Source organism: Mirounga leonina, unplaced genomic scaffold, assembly GCF_011800145.1.
Source record: "Mirounga leonina isolate KUSES-001 unplaced genomic scaffold, KU_Mleo_1.0 Mir_178, whole genome shotgun sequence".
NCBI classification, from domain to species: Eukaryota; Metazoa; Chordata; class Mammalia; order Carnivora; family Phocidae; genus Mirounga; species Mirounga leonina.
In genome coordinates this window covers 6652407-6678104 of record NW_023270464.1, presented here as the reverse complement: position 1 = coordinate 6678104, position 25698 = coordinate 6652407, and the positions used below count along the sequence as shown (strand labels likewise).

Sequence of the window (25698 nt, the reverse complement as noted above, 5' to 3'; positions counted from 1 at the left end):
GTTGGCTCATATAGTAGGTGTATGTTTAAATTTTTAGGAAACCATCAAATTATTTTCCAAAGGACTGGTATCATTTTATATTCCCACCAGTGTATGAATATCTCAGTTTATTCATATTCTCATAACACTTGGTAAAGTCAGTGTTTTTTAATTTTAATTTTTATTTGTTATAACATTTAGTAGTTCTAATGGTAAGGGAGTGGTATCTTATTATGGCTTTAATTTATGTTTTCCTGAAAAAATAACATTATTAGGCATATTTTTATGTACTTATTGGCTATTTATATTTTTTTATTTGTGAAGTGCCTGTTCAAATATTTTCCTTACATTATTATTAGTTTGTATTTTGTTATTGTTTTGTAAGAACTCTTTCTATCTTTTGAATACAAGTCCTTTGTCATACATTTTTGGAAATATTTTCTCTCAGCTTATGGCTTGCCTTTTTAATTTTCCAATAATTTTCTTTGCTCTCTGGAGAGCAAAACTTTTTTATTTTGGTTAAATTCTATTTACTTATGCATTTTTGCATGCATGTATGTATTTATATTTTACAATTTTACATTTTGTGTTGCATCTAAGAAAACTTTCCCTACCCTAACACCACATAGATTTTCTGTTTTCTTCTAGAAGTTTTATAGCTTTGGGTTTTCATTTTAGGTGTATAATCCATTTGGAGTTCATTTTTTTTTATGGTGTGAGGTAATGGTTAATGTTTATTTTATTGCTAGTAGTTTTCCAATTGTTCTAACATCCTTTATTCAAAATATTTTTTTCCACATTTAATTGCCTTGGAACCAGTGTCAGAACTCAGATCTGTTCTATACACATAGGTATAGACTGTGTTCCATTTATATTGATGCCAGTGCCACACTGCCTTGATTAGTGTTGTATTATATGAAGTCTTGAAGTCAGATAGAGTAAGTATTCCAAATTTTTTTCTTGTTTAGTTTTATAAAAGTCTATTGTATTTTCATATAAATTTTAATATTAACTTGTCAATTTCTTTTAAAAAGCTTTCTAGAATTTTATTTGGAATTACATTGAATCTATAGATCAATTTGGGGATATTTGATATTGTTTTTTTCTCATTGTCTTTGATCAGGTCTTTATTCAGAATTAGCTGTCCAAATTATTTGACTTTTATGGAATAAACAAATGTAAGTTTTTAGGCATCAGACTTCTTGTCTTTTGTGGTGTGTTTCTTTTCTGCAGCCTTCTTATCAGCTGCTGGTTTCTTGGTAGCTGCAGACTTTTTTCCCACCAAAGGTTTCTTCTTCTTCACACCAGTAGCCTTCTTTCCTTTCTTCCCTACCACAGGCTTCTTGCCTGGAACACCCTTTTCATCTGATTTGGCTTCTAAGGTTGCTGCTGCCTTATCCATCCAGAGTTTGTAATTCTTGGCCTTGCGAAGAATGGTGTTCTGGTGCATGGTCTTTGCATATGGGTTTAGCTTCAACATGATTCTCAGGTTCTTCAGTGGATTCTTCAGGACTCTGCCATGAATTTTCTTGCGTCATGCTCGGAGGGCTCTTTGAATCTCTGGGCTTTTCAAGATTCTGCTAAGGTCGGTATTAAGCATCTTATGCATGGGAAGGTTATAGTTATTCTTGAGGGAGGCAGCCTTCCACCAAGTGCCATACAGATCATCTAACTTGTGGAAAGCTCTTTCAGTCCAAATGCGGAAATGTCCCACATGCCCACCAGGAGCAAGTTTCAAAATCTTCAGTTTGCTTACATTAAGTAAAGTAATTCCAGGGATGTTTCTGAAGGCCTTGATGATACTGTTGTCTTCATTGTAGATGATGCAGTGTCCCCTGCACTAGAGACAATGATGGTTTCTCGTTTTGCCCTTGCCAGCTCTCATTTGCTGTGAGGCATAGATCTTTTTGATATTCCTTTTTGATACATAGACCTTTTTTATATCATTCCATTGATATCATAGACCTTTTTGATATCATTTAAGTTTCTTAAGAAGCAAAACAGCCTCCTTGGTCTTCCTGTAGCCTTCAACTTTATCTTCAGCCATGAAAGGAAGTTCAGGAACTTCGTCAATAGGATGACCTTTAGACATGACCAGCACTGGTAAGGCTGAGGCAGCCAGGGCAGAGCAGATGGCATATGGCTTCTGTGTTGTGTTCAATCTGTGGTGCCAATGGTGCCAGGTTTTGGTTGGTGCAAACATGCAGCCACCACGACACATATTTCCAAAAGCATCCTGGCCTTTTTAAAGTTGGTTATTATTATTTTCTTTATAAAATAGCTTTATTGAGGCACAACTGACATTATGATATGTATACATTTGAAGATATGTTTTAACATATTAGATATGTTAATTAGATATGTTTTAACATATGAATACACCTGTTAAACTATCACCATAATCAAGATTGTGAATATATATATGTCATCTCCTCAAATTTCTTCATGCCACTTTATGATCATTCGCTCCCTCACCTCTCCAGTCTGCCCCTATCCATAGACGACCACTGATCAACTGTCACTATACACTAGTTAGTGTTTTGTAGAATTTAAATAAAATTCTGTTTCTTTTACTTGGCATAATTATTTTGAGATTCATTTATGTTGTTGCATGTATCACTAGTTAATTCCATTTTATTGCTGAGTAATATTCCATTGTATGAATATACTACAGTCTGTTTATTCAATCATTGGTGAGGATTTGGGATTTTATAGGTTTTGGCTTTTATAAATATAGCTGCTATAAAAATTCATGTACATATTTTTATATGGATATATGCCTTGATTTCTCTTGGGTAAATAAATACCTAAGTGTGAAATGACTGGAATGCATGGTATATTAATTAATTGATTTTCAGATGTTAAATCAACTATGCACTGCTAGGATAAATCCAAACTGGCCATGCATTTGCTCTCTTTCACATGTTGATTCAGTTTGCTTGTATTTTGTCCAGGGATTTTGTGTTTATATTCATGAAAGACATTGCTTTGTAGTTTTCTTTTCTTGTAATGTCTTCTCCTGGTTTTCATATCAGAGTAATTCTGGTCTCATGGAATGAATTGGGAAGTATTCCTTTCTCTTTGATTTTATGTAAGAGTTTGTAGTTTATGTAGAATTAATATTATTTCTTGCTTAAATTCCTCAGTGAAGATATTTGGGTCTGGTAGGCATTTTTTCACTTGTTTGCTTTTTAAGGATGTTGAGTATAATTTTAATTCCCTTGATAAAGGACAATTCATGCTATCTGTTTCTTCTTGAGTGAGGTTTCTAGTTATATATTTCAAAAAGTTGCCCATTTCATCTAATTGTCAAATTTATTGATATAAAATTGTTATTAATAATCCATATATTTCTTTGAACCTATAGAATCTGTAGTATTTCATAAGACATGTTACTACTTGAAGGTAGTAATCTGCACCTTCTTTCCTTCTGATCAGTTGGCTAGAGGTTTATCAGTTTATTGAGTTTCTAAAAGACCTGACTTTTGATTTCATTGATTTTTTTGTTGTTGTTGTTGGTTTTCTGTTACATTAGTTTCTACTTTTAAATTCCATTTTTTTCTGTATATATTCCATTATGTTTGCTCTTTTTTCTTACTGGTGGACTCTGTGGTCATTAATTTGAGACCTTTTCTTGTTCTAACATAATTGAAGTGGAAGCCCACAAATTTGACATGTTGCATTTTCATTTGCATTCATTTCATAATACTTTCTAATTTCCATTCTGATTTTTTTCTTTGACCTATGTGTTATTTATAAGTGTGTAAATTAGTTTCCAATATTTAGGAATTTTTTTCCCTCAGAGATAATTCTATTATTGATTTCTAGTTTAATTGTTTATGGTTAGAGAACATACTTTGTTTGACTTAAATCCTTTTGAATTTATTGAGACTTGTTTTAGAGCCCAGAATATGTTCTATCTTGGTTAATATTGTTTCTGTTGCACATGAAAAAAATATTCTAATGTTGGTTATTGGAATGTTCTGTATGTCAATTAGGAAAAGTTGGTTAACAGTGTATTAAAGTCTTCTGTGTTGTTACTGAGTTCCTGTTATTTGTTCTATGAATTCTTATTTTTATTCTTATTTTTAATAGTCTTTTATTCTTATTTTTAAAGATTTTATTTTTAAGTAATCTCTACACCTAATGTGGGGCTTGAATTCAAGATCAAGAGTCACATGCTTTACTGACTGAGCCAGCTTTGGCGCCCCTGTATTAATTCTTAAGAATTAATAAATATTAAGGGGCGCCTGGGTGGCTCAGTCGTTAAGCATCTGCCTTCGGCTCAGGTCATGATCCCAGGGTCCTGGGATCGAGCCCCGCATTGGGCTCCCTGCTCGCCGGGAAGCCTGCTTCTCCCTCTCCCACCCCCTTTCCCCACTTGTGTTCCCTCTCTCGCTGTATCTGTCTCTGTCAAATAAATAAATAAAATCTTAAAAAAAAAAAGAATTAATAAATATTAATAATTATTTAAATCTCTGAGTGTAATAATAGATTTGTGTATTTCTCCCTGCAGTTCTATCGGTGTTTGCTTCAAGTATTTTGAATTGGTGGTTGCATACATATTTAGGATTGTCATGTCCTCTTTAATTGACCCCTTTATCATTGTGAATTAAGCTTATTTTTGATAGCAATATTCTGTGGTCCAAAATTGACTACTTCTGATATTAAATGAGCAAATTTAGTACTATTTAGATTATTTTTAATATGGTGTACAATTTTTTATCCTTTTTCTTTTAAATGATTTGTATCTTTGTATGTAAAATGCAGTCTCTTTGTCTCTCTCTCTCTCTCTCTCTTTTTTTTTTTGTAGACAACATACAGTTAGATCTTGAACATTTTATCTAATCTGCTAATCCCCAACTTTTAATCAGAGTGGTCAGACCCTTTAAAACTAGTGTGATAATTGGCATAATTAACTTTAAATCTTGCTCTTCTTTTCTGTTTATCTCTTCCATACTTTGTTCCCCTTTTTCCTATTTCTTCTTAGGTAAAATGAGTGTTATTTATGATTCCACTTTAACATCTGTTGGCTTATTAGTTATAGCTCTTTATGTTACTGTTTGGTGGTTGCTTTAGGATTTATAGAATACATCTTTAACTTACCACAGTATATCTTCATGTGATCTTATAACACTTCAAGTAGAGCATAAGAACCGTACAACAGCATATTTTTTAGTTATCCTGGCCTTTGTGCTATTACTGTTATCCATATGATTTTATATATATCATAAACCCCACAGTACATTACTATTACTGTTGTTCAAACAATTTTCCTTTAAATAGATTTAAATAATAAGAAATAATCTTGTATATTTACCCAATGTGGTTATCATTTCTGGTCTCTTCATTCTGTGTATAGATCCATATTTCTATCTTTCTTCTGCCTGTTGGATTTCCTTGTTTTTTTTTTTTTTTTAAAGATTTTATTTATTTATTTGACAGAGAGAGATATAGTGAGAGAGGGAACACCAGCAAGGGGAGTGGGAGAGGGAGAAGCAGGCTTCCTGCAGAGCAGGGAGCCCAATGCGGGGCTTGATCCCAGAACCCTGGGATCATGACCTGAGCCAAAGGCAGACGCTTAACGACTGAGCCACCCAGGCGCCCCAGGATTTCCTTGTTTTGTGATAATGAATTATTTTGGCTTTATATGTCTGAAAATGTACTTATTTTTTCTTCAATTTTGAAATGTATTTTGTCTGGATATAGGATGACAGTTTTTACTTTCAGTGCTTTAAAGATTTTCACTGTATTATTGCTTTCCTTGTTTTTCTTTTTGTTTTTTTTAATGAGAAATTTACCATCATCCTGATTTTTGTTCCTGTGTATATGACAAGTCTTTTTTCATGTCTATTTTTAAGATTTTCTCTTCATGAGGTGTTTTGAGCAATTTGAAGTTTTGTTTTTGTTTTTTTTTTAATTAAAAAAAAATTTTATTGTTATGTTAATAACCATACATTACATCATTAGTGTTTGATGTAGTGTTCCATGATTCATTGTTTGTGCATAACACCCAGTGCTCCATGCAGAACGTGCCCTCTTTAATACCCATCACCAGGCTAACCCATTCTCCCACCCCCCTCCCCTCTAGAACCCTCAGTTTGTTTTTCAGAGTCCATCGTCTCTCATGGTTTCTCTCCCCCTCCAATTCCTCCCCTTCATTCTTCCCCTCCTGCTATCTTCTTCTTTCTCTTTTTTTTCTTAACATATAATGTATGATTTGTTTCAGAGGTACAGATCTGTGATTCAACAGTCTGGCACAATTCACAGCACTCAGTAGCACATACCCTCCCCAGTGTCTATCACCCAGCCATCCCATCCCTCCCACCCCAACCCCCACTCCAGGAAGCCTCAGTTTGTTTCCTGAGATTAAGAATTCCTCATATCAGTGAGGTCATATGATAGTTGTCTTTCTCTGATTGACTTATTTCGCTCAGCATAACACCCTCCAGTTCCATCCACGTCATTGCAAATGGCAAGATCTCATTCCTTTTGATGGCTGCATAATATCCCATTGTATATATATACCACATCTTCTTTTTCTGTCGATGGACATCTTGGCTCTTTCCACAGTTTGGCTATTGTGGACATTGCTGCTATAAACATCGGGGTGCACGTACCCCTTCGGATCCCTACATTTGTATCTTTGGGGTAAATACCCAGTAGTGCAATTGCTGGATCATATGGTAGCTCTATTTTCAACTTTTTGAGGAACCTCCATACTGTTTTACAGAGTGGCTGCACCAGCTTGCATTCCCACCAACAGTGTAGGAGGGTTCCCCTTTCTCCTCATCCCCGCCAACATCTGTCATTTCCTGACTTGTTAATTTTAGCCATTCTGACTGGTGTGAGGTGGTATCTCATTGAGGTTTTGATTTGGATTTCCCTGATGCCGAGCGATGTTGAGCACTTTTTCATGTGTCTGTTGGCCATTTGGATGTCTTCTTTGGAAAAATGTCTGTTCATGTCTTCTGCCCATTTCTTGATTGGATCATTTGTTCTTTGGGTGTTGAGTTTGATAAGTTCTTTATACATTTGGATACTAGCCCTTTATCTGATATGTCATTTGTAAATATCTTCTCCCACTCTGTCGGCTGTCTTTTGGTTTTGTTGACTGTTTCTTTTGCTGTGCAAAAGCTTTTTATCTTGATGAAGTCCCAAAAGTTCATTTTTGCCCTTGCTTCCCTGGCCTTTGGCAATGTTCTAAGAAGAATTGCTGTGGCTGAGGTCGAAGAGGTTGCTGCCTGTGTTCTCCTTTAGGATATTGATGGACTCCTGTCTCACATTGAGGTCTTTCAACCATTTGGAGTCTATTTTTGTGTGTGGTGTAAGAAAATGGTCCAGTTGCATTCTTCTGCATGTGGCTATCCAATTTTCCCAACACCATTTGTTGAAGAGACTGTCTTTTTTCCATTGGACATTCTTTCTTTCCTGCTTTGTCAAAGATCAGTTGACCATAGAGTTGAGGGTCCATTTCTGGACTCTATTCTGTTCCATTGATCTATGTGTCTGTTTTTGTGCCAGTACCATACTGTCTGGATGATGACAGCGTTGTAATAGAGCTGGAAGTCCGGAATTGTGATGCTGCCAGCTTTGCTTTTCTTTTTCAACATTCCTATGGCTATTTGGGATCTTTCCTGGTTCCATACAAATTTTAGGATTATTTGTTCCATTTCTTTGAAAAAAGTGGATGGTATTTTGATGGGGATTGTATTGAATGTGTAGATTGCTCTAGGTAGCATTGACATCTTCACAATATTTGTTCTTCCAATCCATGAGCATGGAACGTTTTTCCATTTCTTTGTGTCTTCCTCAATTTCTTTCATGAGTATTTTATAGTTTTCTGAGTACAGATCCTTTGCCTCTTTGGTTAGATTTATTCCTAGGTATCTTATGGTTTTGGGTGCAATTGTAAATGGGATCGACTCCTTAATTTCTCTTTCTTCTGTCTTGTTCTTGGTGTATAGGAGTGCTGATGATTTCTGTGCATTGATTTTATATCCTGCCACTTTACTGAATTCCTGTATGAGTTCTAGCAGTTTTGGGGTGGAGTCTTTTGGGTTTTCCACATAAAGTATCATATCATCTGCAAAGAGTGAGAGTTTGACTTCTTCTTTGCCGATTTGGATACCTTTGATTTCTTTTTGTTGTCTGATTGCTGTGGGAGGACTTCTAATACTATGTTGAATAGCAGTGGTGATAGTGGACATCCCTGCCACATTCCTGACCTTAGGGGGAAAGCTTTCAGTTTTTCCCCATTGAGAATGGTATTTGCTGTGGGTTTTTCATAGATGGTTTTTTTGATATTGAGGTATGTACCCTCGATCCCTACACTCTGAAGAGTTTTGATCAAGAAAGGATGCTGTACTTTGTCAAATGCTTTTTCTGCAAGATCATATGATTCTTGTTCTTTCTTTTGTTAATGTATTGTATCACATTGATTGATTTTCGGATGTTGAACCAACCTTGCAGCCCAGGGATAAATCCCACTTGGTCGTGGTGAATATTCCTTTTAATGTACTGTTGGATCCTATTGGCTAGTATTTTGGTGAGAATTTTTGCATCCATGTTCATCAAGGATATTGGTCTGTAATTCTCCTTTTTGATGGGGTCTTTGTCTGGTTTAGGGATCAAGGTAATGGTGGCTTCATAAAACGAGTTTGGAAGTTTTCCTTCCATTTCTATTTTTTGGAACACTTTCAGAAGAACAGGTATTAATTCTTCTTGAAATGTTGGGTAGAATTTCCCTGGGAAGCCATCTGGCCCTGGGCTTTTGTTTGTTGGGAGATTGTTGATGACTGCTTCAATTTCCTTAGTGGTTATAGGTCTGTTCACATTTTCCATTTCTTCCTGGTTCAGTTTTGGTAGTGGATACATCTCTAGGAATGCATCCATTTCTTCCAGGTTATCTAATTTGCTGGCATAGAATTGCTCATAATATGTTCTTATGATTGTTTGTATTTCTTTGGTGTTGGTTTGATCTCTCCTCTTTCATTCATGATTTTGTTGATTTGGGTCATTTCTCTTTTCTTTTTGATAAGTCTGGCCAGGGGTTTATCAATCTTGTTAATTCTTTCAAAGAACCAGCTCCTAGTTTCGTTGATCTGTTCTACTGTTCTTTTGGTTTCTATTTCATTGATTTCTGCTCTGATCTTTATGATTTCTCTTCTCCTGCTGGGTTTAGGCTTTATTTGCTGTTCTTTCTCCAGCTCTTTTAGGTGGAGGGTTAGGTTGTGTACTTGAGACCTTTCTTGTTTCTTGAGGAAGGCTTGTATTGCTATATACTTGCCTCTTAAGGCTGCTTTTGCTGCATCCCAAAGATTTTGAACAGTTGTGTTTTCATTTTCATTGGTTTCCATGAATTTTTTAAATTCTTCTTTAATTTCCTGGTTGACCCATTCATTCTGTAGTAGGATGCTCTTTAGCCTCCATATATTTGAGTTCTTTCTGAGTTTCCTCTTGTGATTGAGTTCTAGTTTCAAAGGATTGTGGTCTGAAAATGCAGGGAATGATCCCAATCTTTTGGTACTGGTTGAGACCTGATTTATGACCTAGGATGTGATTGATTCTGGAGAATATTCCATGGACACTAGAGAAGAATGTGTATTCTGTTGCTTTGAGATGGAATGTTCTGAATATGTCTGTGAAGTCCATTTGGTCTAGCATGTCATTTAAAGTCTTTATCTCGTTGTTGATCTTTTGCTTAGATAATCTGTCCATTTCAGTGAGGGGGGTGTTAAAGTCCCCCACTATTAGTGTATTGTTGTCGATGTGTTTCTTTGCTTTTGTTATTAATTGCCTTATAAAATTGGCTACTCCCATGTTAGGGGCATAGATATTTACAATTGTTATATCTTCTTGTTGGATAGACCCTCTAAGTAGGATATAGTGTCCTTCCTCATCTCTTATTACAGTCTTTGGTTTAAAATCTAATCTGATAAAGGATTGCCACCCCAGCTTTCTTTTGGTGTCCATTAGCATGGTAAATGGTTTTCCACCCCCTCACTTTCAATCTGGGGGTGTCTTTGGGTCTAAAAGGAGTCTCTTGCAGACAGCATATTGATGGGTCTTGTTTTTTAATCCAGTCTGATAGCCTGTGTCTTTTGATTGGGGCATTTAGCCCATTTACATTCAGGGTAACTATTGAAAGATAGGAATTTAGTGCCATTGTATTGCCTGTAAGGTGACTGTTACTGTGTATTGTCTGTGTTCCTTTCTGGTCTATGTTTCTTTCAGTCTTTCTCTTTGCTTAGAGGACCCCTTTCAATATTTCTTGTAGGGCTGGTTTCATGTTTGCAAATTCCTTTAGTTTTTTTTTGTCCTGGAAGCTTTTTATCTCTCCTTCTATTTTCAATGACAGCCTAGCTGGATATAGTATTCTTGGCTGCATATTTTTCTTGTTTAGTGCTCCGAAGATATTATGCCAGTCCTTTCTGGCCTGCCAGGTCTCTGTGGATAGGGCTGTTGCCAATCTAATGTTTCTACCATTGTAGGTTACAGATCTCTTCTCCCAAGCTGCTTTCAGGATTTTCTCTTTGTCTCTGAGACTTGTAAGTTTTACTATTAGATGTCGGGGTGTTGACCTATTTTTATTGATTTTGAGAGGGGTTCTCTGTGCCTCCTGGATTTTGATGCCTGTTTCCTTCCCCAAATGAGGGAAGTTCTCTGCTATAACTTGCTCCAATATACCTTCTGCCCCCTCTCTCTTTCTTCTTCTTCTGGGATCCCAATTATTCTAATGTTGTTTCGTCTTATGGTATCGCTTATCTCTTGAATTCTGCCCTCGTGATCCAGTAGTTGTTTATCTCTCTTTTTCTCATCTTCTTTATTTTCCATCATTTGGTCTTCTATCTCACTGATTCTCTCTTCTGCCTCATTTATCCTAGCAGTTAGCGCCCCCATTTTTTATTGCACCTCATTAATAGCCTTTTTGGTTTTGACTTGGTTAGATTTTAGTTCTTTTATTTCTCCAGAAAGCATTTCTCTAATAACTTCCATGCTTTTTTCAAGCCCAGCTAGTATCTTTAAAGTGATGATTCTCAACTCTAGATCCAACATCGTACTAATGTCCATGTTGAGTGGGTCCCTGGCAGTTGGTACTACCTCTTGTTCTTTTTGTTGAGGTGATTTTTTCTGTCTTGTCATTTTGTCCAGAGGAGAATATATTAATGAGAGAACAAAATGCTAACGTAACAACATCCCCAGAAAATATACTCTAAACAGATCAGAAGACCTGAAGCTGGGGGAAAAAGGAAGGGAAAGAAAGAAAAAAGAAAAAGCAAAAAAAAAGGAAAAAGAAAAAGATAAAAACAGAAAAAAAAAAACCAGAACAACAACAACAAAAAAACAGAATATGATCAAATATGATCAGGCTGGTACATAGATCAGTGCCACACACTAGATTTGGGATGTATTTTGGTCTGTTTGAAGAAAGTGCCTCCCAAAATTTTAAAGAAAGAAAAACTTATATATGTACAAAAATAAGGGTTGATATGATGAAGGGATGGAATATGACTGTAATGATGAAAATTATAAAAAAATTTTATAAAAGGAATTGATAAGAAGTTGTTTGAAAAAAGAAAAGAGGATTTAAAAAAAAAAAAAGAAAGAAAAAAAAAGGGAGAGAATGTGATCAGGCAGGAGAATAGAACAAAAGCATACAGTAGAGATTTAGGGTATATTTTGATCTGTTAGAAGAAACTATTTCAAAATTTTAAAGAGAGAACAACTTATATATATATATATATATGCCAAAAATAAAGGTAACTACTCCTAAGGGATAGAATATGACTCTAAAAATGAAAAATAAAAATGTTTTTTAAAAAAGGGATTGATAAGATGTTGGTTGAAAAAGGGAAAAAGAAAAATTCAAAAAAAAAAAAAAGACAGTTAAAAAAATTAACTTTGAAAGACTAAAGAATCATGGTAAAAAAGCCATGAATTCTATGTGCAGTATTCCCCTAACGCTGGAGTTCTGCTGTTCTCATTGATGGGTAAACTTGGTCTTGGCTGGCTGTTCTCGCTGATCTTCTGGGGAGATCTGCCATGGTTCCCAAATGTCTTTGATGGAGGCGGAATTGCCCTGCCCTTGCCCGGTCCGGGCTAAGTAATCTGCTCGGGTTTGCTCTTGGGAGCTTTTGTTCCCTGCAAGCTTTCCGTACAGCTTTGGAGGCTGAGAGTGAAAATGATGGCCTCCCAATCTCCGCCCCAGAGGAGCCGAGAACTCGGGGCCCCACTCCTCAGTGCACCCCCAGAGAAAAGCAGTCAGTCACTCCCGTCTCCCCAGTCTCCGGCCGCACTCTATGCTCACCTGGCCTGTGACTGAGCATTTCTATCTCTGGCTCCGACCCCGTGTGGAGTCTCCAAACCCAGCAGATTCCTGCAGTGCGCTCCCACACCTCTCCTCTCGGGGGAAGAAGGTGAGTCTCCCTGGATCTGCCGCTTGTTGGGTTCCTGCTGGATGAGCAGTGGCCCGACTGTGCCCCGGATCACGGTTTATGACAACCCTGAGGTGAGAGCCCGCGCCTGGACTCCGTCTCTGCAGCCGGCTTCCCCACTCCGATACCTGGGAGCTCTGCCGCACTCAGGCACCCCCGGTGTTTCTGTGACCCTGAGGGTCCTGAGACCACACTGTCCCACGAGGGTTCCACCCCCCCACTTAGCCACCAGAGTGACATCCCTCAGCGGAGCCGACTTCTAAAAGTTCCGATTTTGTGCTCCGGGGCTCTATCACTTGCCAGTAGCAGCCTATGGAGGCCCCCTCCCCCGCCGTCTATCCTCCCGAATATTGCCTCGGATTCACTTCTCCGCACATCCTACCTTCCAGAAAGTGGTCGCTTTTCTGTTCAGAGAGTTGCTGCTATTCTTTTCTTCAATCTCCTGTTGAGTTCATAGGTGTTCGGAATGGTTTGATCCCTATCCAGCTGAATTCCTGAGACCAGACGAAATCCAGGTCTCCTACTGCTCCGCCATCTTGCTACGCCCCTCTGTTTTGAGCAATTTGATTATGATGTGCCTTGGTGTATTTTTTTTCATGTGGCTTGTGCTTGGAATTTGTTAAATATCTTTGATCTTTGGCTTTGTAATTTTTATCAAATTTGAAAGGTTTTTGGCTATTATTTCTTCAGATACTTTTTTCTGCCTTTCTCCCTCTATGAATACCATTTACACACATTAGACCACTTAAAGTTTTGCTCCACAGCTCATTGATGCTCTTTTCATTCATTTATTGTTTTTTTTTTTTCCTCCTCCATGTGTTTATTCTTGGATAGCTTCCATTGCTGTGTCTTCAAATTCACAAAATCTGTTTTTCTGCAATGTCTAACATGCCCTTAATTTATATAGTGTATTTCGTCTTTCATCTCAGGCTTATCATTTATGTTTTTAGAGGTTTTATTTGGGTCATGTCTCTATTTAAATTTTTTTGAACACCTGGAATAGAGTTGTAATAACAATTGTAATGTTCTTTTCTGTTAATTCTAATGTATCTTTCACAGATCATTTTCCTACTTCTTTGCACGTCTGATTATTTTTAATTGTTGTATGACATTGTGATTTTTGTCCTGTTACATGATGGACTTTTTGTATTCCTACAAATATTCTTTTTTTTTTCTTTTTCTTTAAGTAGTCTCCATGCCCAGTGTGGGACTTGACTCATAACCCTGAGATCAAGAGTTGCGTGCTCTACTGACTGAGCCAGCTAGGTATCCCTACAAATATTGTTAAGCTCAGTTTGCTATTAGGTTACAGGGAAACAGTTTGATCCTTTAGGGTTCTGCTTTAAAATTTGCTAGACAGGATCTAGTGTTCAATAAAGAGTTTATTATCACCCATAAGTGAGGCAAGTCTGTTCTTACGATTCTACCCAATACCCTGTAAATTATCCACCAGTATGGTTGGGGGAACAGATATGATTTTTAGCCCATGTGAGTGCAGGCACTGTTCCCTCTGATCCTTTTAGGAGGCTCTTTCTACAACCTCTGGTAGTTTCTTCACATACATGCCTTGATGATATTCTGCTGACCACTCGAGGACTTTTTGCAGCTCTCTCCTCTCTGGTACTCTGTTGCATGTACTCTGTGTGCCTTGCTCTGGAATCTCAGTTCTTTCTCCTCCATTCAAACAATCTTCTGGGCTCTGCCTTAGTTGTACCTCTCTGTGTTGTAATCTGGAAACTTAAGGCAATTGTAGGGGGTTGCTCCTTTCATTTCCCATCTCTCAGCAATTACTATCCTTTGCTGTCTCATGTCTAGTGACATAAAGCCATTGTTTCATTTATTTTATCTATTTTTTCTTTAAAAAAGTAGTTGTTTCATGCATGAAGGCCTTTTGCTCTGTTTTATTTGGAAACTTAAATTAACTATTTTTATTTCCAGAGATAGTCCGCCCTGCCCCATTGTGTGGACTCCGTTGTCATTGTGATCAGTCACCCCAGCTTTCCCTTTTCTGCTTGGCCTCCTTCCTCAGCCCTTTCCTTGACCTCAGATCCTGGTAGAACATTCCTGCAGTGATAGGAATTTCAATGTAACTCTGTAAAATCCATGTTCTAGTTTACAACCTTGACTAAGTCCCTCATGTAGCCTTGTTCATTATTATAAAAGGTATCTATTTATTTTTAATTAAAACTTTTTTTCTGGACTGTAAGGTACAGAAAGAGCTTGTTCAGATCACATGAAGGAGTTTGTGGTTAGAATATTGGCAGATGTGGTGAAGCATGAGGTGCATGCTCAGCAGCAGATCCAGTCCTCATGAGAAGTCAGATGTTCATTCAGGATCCCACAGAAAATTTCCATAATGTTCTCATAGAAGTAGTGTGTTAAGCCCCTGAGTGTATATGGACTTTGGCTCAATGTCAAATCTGGTGTATCCAGGGTTGCATGGTCCTATAGCACATGTTCAGGAATCCTTCAGATAAATGCTTCTCACAGTGGCGGCAAGGACTTAACTGCACCTTGGGATCCCGTGGAGTGTCGAGAATGTTGCCAATGGTTCAGAATGATGTCTTCTGTGAGTACTCATTTTGTAAACATGATTTCTAATATTCCCAGCCATGCAGGATATATATCACTTCCCCTGTTTTCCCAGTGAAGTAATAATGACTCAAGGAGGCAAAGTGACTTGCTTTGTCTCAACCAGTGGGTTACAGAGTCCTGCTTCAATGCTGATGTGTCTGATTTCATTCCTGAATATCTTTCAGGGTACCATCTAACCCATTCTATTCATACCATTGATAATGTAATGCTTTCTTGTTTTAAGTCATGAAGTAGCAGAATGGGTCATTGTTATGAACTGCACTGTGCCCTCCCCATCAAATTCCTATGTTGAAGCTCTACTCCCAATCTGGCTGTATTAGGATATGGCACTTTAAAGGGGTAATTAAAGTTAAATGAGATCATAGGGTAGGACCCTAATCCAATGTGACTGGTATCCTTATAAGAAGAAGGAGAAACACCAGTGATGGACACACAGGGGAAAGGCCACGTGAGGACACAGTGAGAAGGTGACCAAGGAGAGACAAGCCAAAGAGAGAGGCCTCAGGAGAAACAGTCCTGCTGACACCTGAATCTTGGACTCCCAGCCTCCAGAAGGGTGAAGCAAATGTTTGTTGTTTGAGCCCCTCCATCTACAGTACTTTGTTATGGCAACCCAACCAGAATAATACAGTCCTCAACACCAAAAAAAGTCAGAATCAAAGATTTCTGCAGTCCTTTGCAAAATCTAACATTTTGTGGATTGAGGATGTTTGACTCTCTCATCAGTTCAGATCGCTTGACTACACAGATCTCTTGACTTCAGATCTCTTGACCCTCATGCCAACATCTTATTTAATAATTCAACCATCCCACCAAACTCCAGGGAAAATGTCTGTTGCACCTTCTGGGAACTGTGTTTGGAAACCATTTTTCTCACTTTGCTGAGGGTCCCTACTGAGCAGTGATGGCCCAGGTTTCTCGGGATAGGTGAGTACAGAATAGGGCTTCTGAAAGTGGCATTTTCTGCCACAGGAACCAGTATGGCACTGTCCCTAAGAGCATCCTTGAGTCTGAGTCAAAAGCCCCAGATCCAGGCAGCTGGAGGAAACCCTGAAAGACTGATATGGTGCCGTGGTGCTTTGTAGCAACCAGATTAGTGTGTGAGGCACACATGGTCACACGTAATGCCCCAGAGAGGTGAGGGTTCTGTGCCTCTGAAAACTCACATTATGGACTCAGGTTTTTATTTGTTTTTAATATTCTAAGTACTTGTGATATTTCCCAAATTCCATAACTTCATCCACACTTTTCTTGATCCTGGTATTCCTTCCAAATATCAGACTTTGTCAGATATTTCCTTCGAGCCTAGCTCATTAGCACGTACCTTCTGTATTTCTCTCTTCCTCTTGTAGGGGGAAGGATGGTGATTTTGGCCACTCAGTGCCAGCCTGAAAAAGCACAAAGGAGCTGTGGTGTGTGACTTGAGGGCAGAGTCCAGAACACCCTCTACCAACTGCAGTAGAAATTCCTTCTTTAGGTGAGGTGAGTAAACTCCACACATCCCACGGTGAAGATGCAATCTCAGCCTGGAGCAGTGGTAGTTAAAGTAGAAACAATCCAGCTTAAATTATTGTATCAGTTTAACTGTGAAAGAATAAGAGGAAAAAGAGATCAATATTGATATCTTTATTTAAAGGGAGTGGAAGGCTGAGGGCTGCATGTACGTGGGCAGAATGAGGAGGTTAAGAAGACCTGGATCCAGGTAAATCAGCCATTGTCCCCAGCTCTGTCCACACCAGTCTCTGGAAGCCCAATATAGGGATCATCCAGAGAGGCCCTGAGAATGCCCTTCAGCCTCCACTGCCTATTTTTTCCTGTATGTTATGGCAGGATAAGGAGGGAGACAAATGAGGAATGCACTCATGCTGTATGATTAAATTCCCAAGCAAATGTTTCCAAGTCTCCCCATTTTCCTCCACACAGATCCCCCTGAACCATGCTGCTAGAGGGATCCTCAGGGGAGCTGCCACAGCACTAAATGTCAGGACTGAGCACTCCAGAGACCACATCACAGGCCACTCCCACATCTCCTGGTGAAACCTGGTCTCCTAAGGCACCCCAGCCTGTGATCTTCAACACCTCACAGTTCAGCCGTTATTAGCATCACCAAGGAATCTGATAGATGCAAAAAACCCTTTCTAGATGGCATTCAAATATTTACATGTGCAGTGGGGTAATATTTTATAGAGAAACAACAAATTCTTTTCCCACAGTACTTCCAGGCATCCTTTGGCCTTACCCCAGTGAGGCATCAGTCAGGGTACATAGTGTATACCATGCACAGCAGAGTGGGTGGGTGGGGGGACAGAGAAAGAGGGTGGGGCAGGGGGGTAGAGGGAAAGAGAGAGAGTTTGTATTACACAATCTTTTAACATCTCAAAACTAGACTTTTGAAAGTCATGTCTGAATCTATAGTCTGAGATGAAAGCATTTTGAGTTTCAAAATTCAGGCCCTGACAAAAAATATGTGCTCATTTTGATTCAGTTTTTTTTTTTCCCATCCTGAAGAGTTGATCAAGTTTTCATGGGCTGGAGAGGGATAGAAGAAGTTAGAGAAGAAAAGGGGAAATGTGGAGTCATGAAACTCTGAGCAAGATCTCAGGGCACTCCCCCAGAAGTCAGAGCCCTAGCAGAGAGAACAGGTGGAGATGACCAGAAGGCACAGCAGAATCCAGATGACTCAGGGAATCTAGGAGTATAGAAGACCCCACTTGCTTGGAAAATCTCTGAGTGCCTTACCTGCAGCATAGACATGGTCCTGGATCTATGGTCACATAGGCTGTTGGATACATACAAGCATCACAGAACTCTCTTTTACTCCAGGGTTGCCTGAGAAGCAGGTGTCAAGAGTACCACAGAAAGGTACCCCACTCCTACTCAGTCCCTGAGGCTCCAGAATGGCATAGGCTTCGGGGGGCTACTTTTAGGTTCCTAAGTGTAACCTAAAGTAGCTGGGAGAAGGTTGGACAGAGGGGGCCCTGCACTGAGAAGTGAGAGGTGACCAGCAGCCTGCACACACCAGACTAGCTATGGAGATGTACCTCTCAGGGGATGGCAGACTGAAGGTGATATAACAGAGGATAGACACCCATCCCCACCCAGCTCTGAGGCCATGGCACCAAGGAACTGTATAAAACACAGCCACAACCTGGCGGAAAATTGGAAGAATGCACGCGTGTGTGGGGTGTGTGTGTGTGTGTGTGTGTGTGGCCTAACTTGTCTAAAATTTCATTTCTGCCACCAGTGGAAGTGGGCTTAAAAAAGAAATTATGTCATATAAACACAAATCAGCATTTCTTGAAAACTTCTAGATTCATACCCTGCTATTCCATTTTATTTATCTTTTAGAGCAAATTTTAAGCACATAATAAAACAGAGATATACATGGGAGGAAGCTTTATTGCCAAGGATTTAAAATGCAAATATATGTAATCCTACCTGTAGTTGGAAAGTTGTAAATGTCATTATTGAGTGAATATTTTACTGCTATGGGAACTGCCAAAAAAACAAAGACAATAAAATTGCCACTTTTTTATTCCTATGACAAAAACATACACAAAAATCATAAATCCATTAGATTTTCAAATCACAGTAATGTTGAGAACAATTTTCTTCTGTGCCTGTAAAACTCCAGATAAGAAATGATCTCATATAAAGGAATAGGTGATAGCAATTCACCTCCTTTGGTGTGCAGCTTGGCATGAGTGTGGCAGCTCAGAGAGAACTATCTATGAAAGCAAAGCTTTAGTTAAGAAGCACAGGGTTAGATCAAAACCACCTATCCTATGTGGGAAGGGATCCCTATTGAGAAGCCCACAAATCACCAGCAAAAAACAAAAAAGCAATAATAGCCATGAATTGAATTATGACTGTGTATTAGGAGTACTTTACATGTCTTAGTCACATAGTTCCAACAATGCCCTGCCCTGTGAGAGGCCTGAACCAGGCTCCATTTATTATTACCAGACCCCTCAGGTGTCCCCACTCTAGCAAAGGGCCATGATGATGTTTCAGGTCCCCAGGTGTCACTGTCACCTGAAAACTGCCCCTGCACTTTTATGTTGTCTGCAGACTTGCATGCCATGGGCCTGGCCCAGGTCACAGCCTGTAGTCCAGCTTCTGGGGGTAGAGAACAGGAATATCTGAACCCTCCTGGCTCCTGCCATTGAAAGCAAGGCCCTGCCACTCCAAGACTACTATTCCAGCACAGTCTCTGTAAGACAGCTTAGGCTGTCATAACAAAATACTATACACTGGGTAACTTAAAGAATAGACATTTATTTCTCACTGTTCTGGAGGCTAAAACTCCAAACTGAGGGCGCCAACATGGCCAGGTTCTGGTGAGGACCTGCTTTTGGCTTGCAGATGGTCACCTTCTCAGTGTGTGCTCATATGGGAGGAAAAAAAAAACAAGCTCTGTGGTGTCTCTTCTTAGGTGTCTCTAACCCATCATGGAACCTCCACCCTCATGATGTCATCTCAACCCTAATCACCTTCCAAAGGCCTCACCTCCTAATACCATCAAATTGGGGGTTAGAACTTCAACATAGGAGTTTTTGTGAGATGCAAATATTTTGTCTTTAACAGTCTCCAAATATAGGCAAGGGTTTCAGTTGCCCAGTAGTCACAAAACAGATGGGAAAGACCCCAATCCTTATTCATCACAGCAAGGGCTGCTCCCTGGGTTATTTAACTTCAGAGGCCAGGATCTCATCTGGCATGTGATGCTGCTTCTATGGAGCATTGAATTGTTAGAAATTCAGGGAGTGTTGGGAATGTCAGGATATTGGGGGTGTTGGGAGTGTTGGAAATGTTGAAAATTTGGGGGGTATTGGGAGAGTTGGGGATATTGGGAGTTGTGGGAATGTTGGAAATTTGGGAAGTATTGGGAGTGTTGGGAATATTGGGGGTGTTGGGAATTTGGGGAATATTAGTGTTGGGAATATTGGGAGTGTTGAGAATGTTGGGAATGTTGAGAATGTTGGGAATTTGTGGAATATTGGGAGTGTTGGGAATCTTAGAAATTTGGGCAGTATTGGGAATGTTGTGAATTTGGGGGGTGTTGGGAATGTTGTGAATTTGGGGGTGTTGGGTGTGTTGAGAATACTGGGAATTTGTTTAATAATGGGAGTGTTGGGAAAGTTGGGAGTGTCAGCAATATAGACTCTAATCCTCAGGATGTTAGGGTTTCCTGCTAGTGGTGGACTTCTGCCATCAGGAAATACCTCCATAGCTTAGGAGTCCTTAGTTGCAAACATATCCTTTCTTACTGGCTCCCTTGCAACTGGGACCTGAGGTACCAGTAGGCATTTCCCATTCCCTGACACATAGTGTGCACTCTCACTTCAATGCCTTTGTATGTGCTGTTCTCTCCTCCCAGCATATCCTCTCCACCTTGTCTTCCTGGCAAATTCTCACTCACTTCGAAGCACTGGTTCAAATACCTCCTTGTGAAGGCTTCCACAACCCACTAGGCAGTGAAAACATTCATAATTCTAGCAACTTATTTTTATTATTTACTGCTAATACTTTACTATAATTATACATTTTTTTACGATAGTCTGAGCTCCTAAAAATCTAGGCATTTGCTTTATATTTTATTCCATGGCAGATGCTACTGGTGCCCTGCCTGTGCCAAAGGCTGCTTGCTGCATGTGCCTGAGGTTCTCTTCCTGAGCACTTGTGTTCTCATGTTGGGAGTATATTTGGACTCACTCACGGACAAGCCAAGAATAGCAGCCTTCAACCAGAGAAGTTCGTGAGGAGCTATGAGTGAGAACCCAGCAACTAGCCTTGGTTGGGATGACTCTGAACATGTTCATAGCCTCATTTCATAGTTGACTTCTGAGGACCCCAACTTAGACAGGTCCCAGAGTTTAGTTCAATGCCTGACTTCAATTAGGTTCTTAATAATGAATAAATCAGCCCTGAAGTGGATCAGAAATTCATTCATTTATTCATGCATGCAATGAACATTTCTGGAGAACATATCAGATTTTAGAAACTGTGCTAGATGCAACATGATGTACCTAAATGATCATTTTAAGGAATCTAAATTTTTTTATTAACATATAATTATTATTTGTTTCAGGGGTACAGGTCTGTGATTCATCAGTCTTACACAATTCACAGCGCTCACCATAGCACATACCCTCCCCAATGTCTATCACCCAGCCACCCTATCCCTCCCAACCCCCACCACTCCAGCAACCTTCAGTTTGTTTCCTGAGATTAAGTGCCTCTTACGGTTTGTCTCCCCATCTGGTTTCATCTTGTTTCATTTTTCCCTCCCTTCCCCTATGATCCTCTGTCTTGTTTCTCAAATTCCTCATATCAGTGAGAGCATATGATAATTGTCTTTCTCTGAGTGACTTATTTCGCTTAGCATACTACCCTCTAGTTCCATCCACATTGTTGCAAATGGCAAGATTTCATTTTTTGATGGCTGCATAATATTCCATTATATCTATATCTATATCTATATCATCTATATCTATATCTATATATATCTATATACACACACACACACACACACATATCTTCCTTATCCATTCATCTGCTGATGGACATCTTGGCTCTTTCCATAGTTTGGCTGTTGTGGACCTTGCTGCTATAAACATTAGGGTGCATGTGCCCCTTCAGATCACTGCATTTGTATCTTCAGGGTAAATACCCAGTAGTGCAATTGCTGGGTCGTAGGGTAGCTCTATTTTCAACTTTCTGAGGAACCTCCATACTGTTTTACAGAGTGGCTGCACCAGCTTGCATTCCCATCAACAGTGTAGGAGGGTTCCCCTTTTTCCGCATCCTCGCCAACATCTGTCGTTTCCTGACTTGTTAATTTTAGCCATTCTGACTGGTATGAGGTGGCATGTCATTGAGGATTTGATTTGTATTTCCCTGATGTTGAGTGTTGTTGAACACTTTTTCATGTGTCTGTTGGCCATTTGGATGTCTTCTTTGGAAAAATGTCTGTTCATGTCTTTGGCCCATTTCTTGATTGGATCATTTGTTCTTTGGGTGTTGAGTTTGATAAGTTCTTTATAGATTTTGGATACTAGCCCTTTATCTGATGTGTCATTTGCAAATATCTTCTCCCATTCTGTCAGTTGTCTCTTGGTTTTGTTGACTGTTTCCTTTGCTGTGCAAAAGCTTTTTATCTTGATGAAGTCCCCATAGTTCATTTTTGCTCTTGCTTCCCTTGCCTTTGGCAATGTTTCTAGGAAGAAGTTGCTGCGGCTGAGGTCAAAGAGGTTGCTGCCTGTGTTCTCCTTAAGGATTTTGATGGACTCCTGTCTCACATTGAGGTCTTTCATCCATTTTGAGTCTATTTTTATGTGTGGTGTAAGGAATCTAAAATCTAATGCAGGAAATAATACAAGCAAATACATAATCTTACTAATTATCAATTTTAGTATAACAGTTACCCCCAAATTTAGCATCTTAAAATAACAAACATTTATTGACTTGCACAGTTTCTCTGGGTCAGGATCCTGGTGAAACTTGACTGGGTACCTCTTATTCAGGGACTCCCATGGGGTTGCAATCAGGCTGCCAGCTGGGGCTGCATCAACCAAAGGCTTGGATGGGGCATCCACTTCAAAGGCAGCCACTCACATGGCTGGCAAGCTGGGACTGGCTGTTAAAAGGAGGCTTAGTTCCTCTGTGGGACTCTATAGTGTACACATAGGATTCTAAGTAACCAAAAAAAAAAAAAGAGTCCTCTCGGCTTTCAGCTTTGCTGAGTCACTCTTTGGTACCTTGAGTTCAGCAAGCACAGTGAGCAGCATTTTATATCTTTCCCTGGCTGATCACTAACTAGGGGGTTAAAAATTCTTTACACATATAGAAGAGAGGGTTAGAGGCACAGAACCCTCTAGCTCTTCATTTCCTGGGGAAGTTAGTATTCCTTGGAAAGCCAGGGAGGAGCCCTCCTGGTGCTCCATCCTTGCTGTGCCAGCTCTGAGCCCAGAACATGGCTGATCATCTGGTGGTAAACAGTTCAAAGTGGTTAAAAATGTGGGTGCTGGCTTGACTTTGGGGAAGTTATGTGGCCTCTCCTTGCCTCATTTTCCTTATGTGCAAACTGAGGATGATAATAGTAGCTACCCCATGAAGTTGACTAAGGATGAAATGGGTTAACACCCATGGAGCACTAAGTGCCTAGAAAACACTAGACAGAGGTGACCTTTACTACCTCCCTGCTGGCCCTTTTGCTTTCAGGCAGAATTCTGCCACTGCTGTGATAAAAATCATTCAGACAGACATCCCTTAAAAAATTAAGTATCAAATTACTGAGTTGATAAAATATAAACAAAGTAATTGATGTTATGGGCTTCATAATAATTGTGCTTTCAGGTAGACACATGACCCACTTCCTCTACCTGAAAACACAATTGTGAAGCCCATAACATCAATTACTTTGTTTATAAAATCAGCACACAGACACACACACACACACACCTGCAGCAGTGTGGCAGGCTGTTATGTGCAATAGAAGTGGTTAAATGAGGTAGAATAGATTGTTCCTTGGGATCAGAAGCTGGGTCCCTGGATGAGGCACGTACTTAGTGTTTCAGCAGTGGTGAAAGAACACAGAGACCTACCAATGGTGTTTTGGGCACAGGAACAGCATGGACAGAGGTGTAGAGGGAAGGGAGTTAGCCAGGGCTGTCTGGGTACCCCCTTCTCAGGAAGAGAAGCTGTGGTAACCACCCCTGAAGAGGCTCCTCCAGTGCTCATTGGGGTTTTGGCCCTCATAGGTATCTTCCTTGAAGCTATGGAGATACCAAAATAAAAAGTGTTCTTGGATTAGATGTCCAGCCTGCCTCAAGCCAGGACTGGGGGCAAATGAAAAGTGAGGCTGAACTGAGATGAGCAGATGGCATTGCTGAAGAAGTCAGATATCTAAAAGGCTGGGAGTGGGGTGGGCAGGCAACAAAAAGGAGAGCAGGAACCCAGCTCTCCAAGAGCAGAAGCCAGAAGGCCATTTTGGTTTACTCTGAGGAGCATACTTCTTTTCTGGGCTTCCTGGTATGTGGGGTGGCAGGCAATGAAGAACCAGTAGGGACAGGTTAGAGTGGTGGGTATGGCCTGAGAGACAGATTGGCACAGGTGAGGGGGTGGGGCTTGAGACCATAGCACCATTGGAGTTATAGGAATTGGGATGGTGTTGGTGGGCTCAGAGGGGACTTTAGTGGTGTTGCTCCAATGCCTCCATGCAGGGAAGACAGCTGGGGCTAGAATAGGACTGTGGCCAGGAGCCTGATGGAAGGGGAAAATCTGGAGCAACATCCTGAGGAATAGTGCACAGGGCACTCTCTCTGAGTCAAACGTTCTTCCCTTCAGCATGAAGTCCCTGCTCCAGTCTGTTCCCAGTGGCTGATGCTCATCCCAGATGCTTGGTAGCCACTGCTATGCTCTGTCTTTCCCACTCACTCCTTCTTCTGGGAAGATGCTGGCTCAGCCCCCAATGTGGCCTTTGGCTTGGGGAGATGGGGAGCTGCAGGCAGCACTCTGGCTGTCCCCATGGACCCTCTAAATGGATGTTGGCTTCCACCCTGGGTCCATTTCCTCTGAGCTTTGTGCTGTTGGGAGGCCATGGCTCTGCAAACCCATGTGGTTTTTTTTGGCTGAAGCTGATAAAACACTGGAGTCGGTTTTAATTTTTGATGGTGTGGAGGTTTGTAGACGTGCTCCAATGGTTTCCACCATTCCCATTCTTTCTTCTCAATTCAAATTTCTCTGTGGGCAAAGAGAGGGCCAGGGAGGTAGATCTGCACCCTGTCCCCAGGCTTTTAATTCAGGAGGCTCAAATGGATTTTCTCGCTGAGAATGCTAAACCTCAACAATAGTGGGCATAAGCTATTTTCTGTCAAGTCAAAGATGAGTTTTCTTCTTAACCCAGCATTCTCTGACAAATGGAGACTTATTGATTTTATCTCTGGATGTGTTAATAAGGAGACTCTCCCCAATTGCAGGTGAGACCCAGCTCTGCCAGTTCTGTGCTACACTCTCACCTGTGTTCTTGTGAGGCTAGGCTAGACTAGGCTGTGGGACCAGTGGGGGAGGGTAAGAAGCCTGGGCAGCTCCCCAATGCTTAAGCTCCTAAAAGTGGGTATGGGCTGATGGGATGGAGCTTACCCGCTGTTCCTCATTCCACTTGTTTTCCTTGTTATTTCCTTGTCTATTTTCTTCCATTTTTATCTTCTGCTAAAATTATCTTTTGGATATTTTCCAAAGATAGGTATATGGTTTATAGACTTGTGGCAGACCATCCAGACTATAGCCAACAGATGGTAGACGTGATGATGAAAGCAAGATGGAATCCTGATGACATTTTTGTTCTGGTTCCTGGACCTCTCAGCTTTATTAGTCAATAATTCCCTCTTAATTCAAGTTAGTTTCATTTCAGTTTATTCAACAAAATAATCCAGGCTATTACTACACACACACACACACACACACACACATGAATTATCCTGCTAATTAAATACATAGACATTAGTCAAACTTCTAGTATGATTACAGAACAGTACTAGATGCAGGAGGAGATGTGAATTAATATAATATCCATCCATTCCTCTCAAAGAAGTTATATTCTTGTTGGTAAGGCAAGACATATTTCAGATTACATAATACAAGATTCAAGTAGCAGATCAATCTAGGAGAGGTGATCAGTGCCAGA

General features: G+C 40.0%; 1 pseudogene; it reads right to left on the bottom strand.

Moving 5' to 3' along the window:
• Positions 1-1111: 1111 nt before the first annotated feature.
• On the bottom strand, positions 1112-25211 carry LOC118023151 (annotated as a pseudogene).
• Positions 25212-25698: the final 487 nt, after the last annotated feature.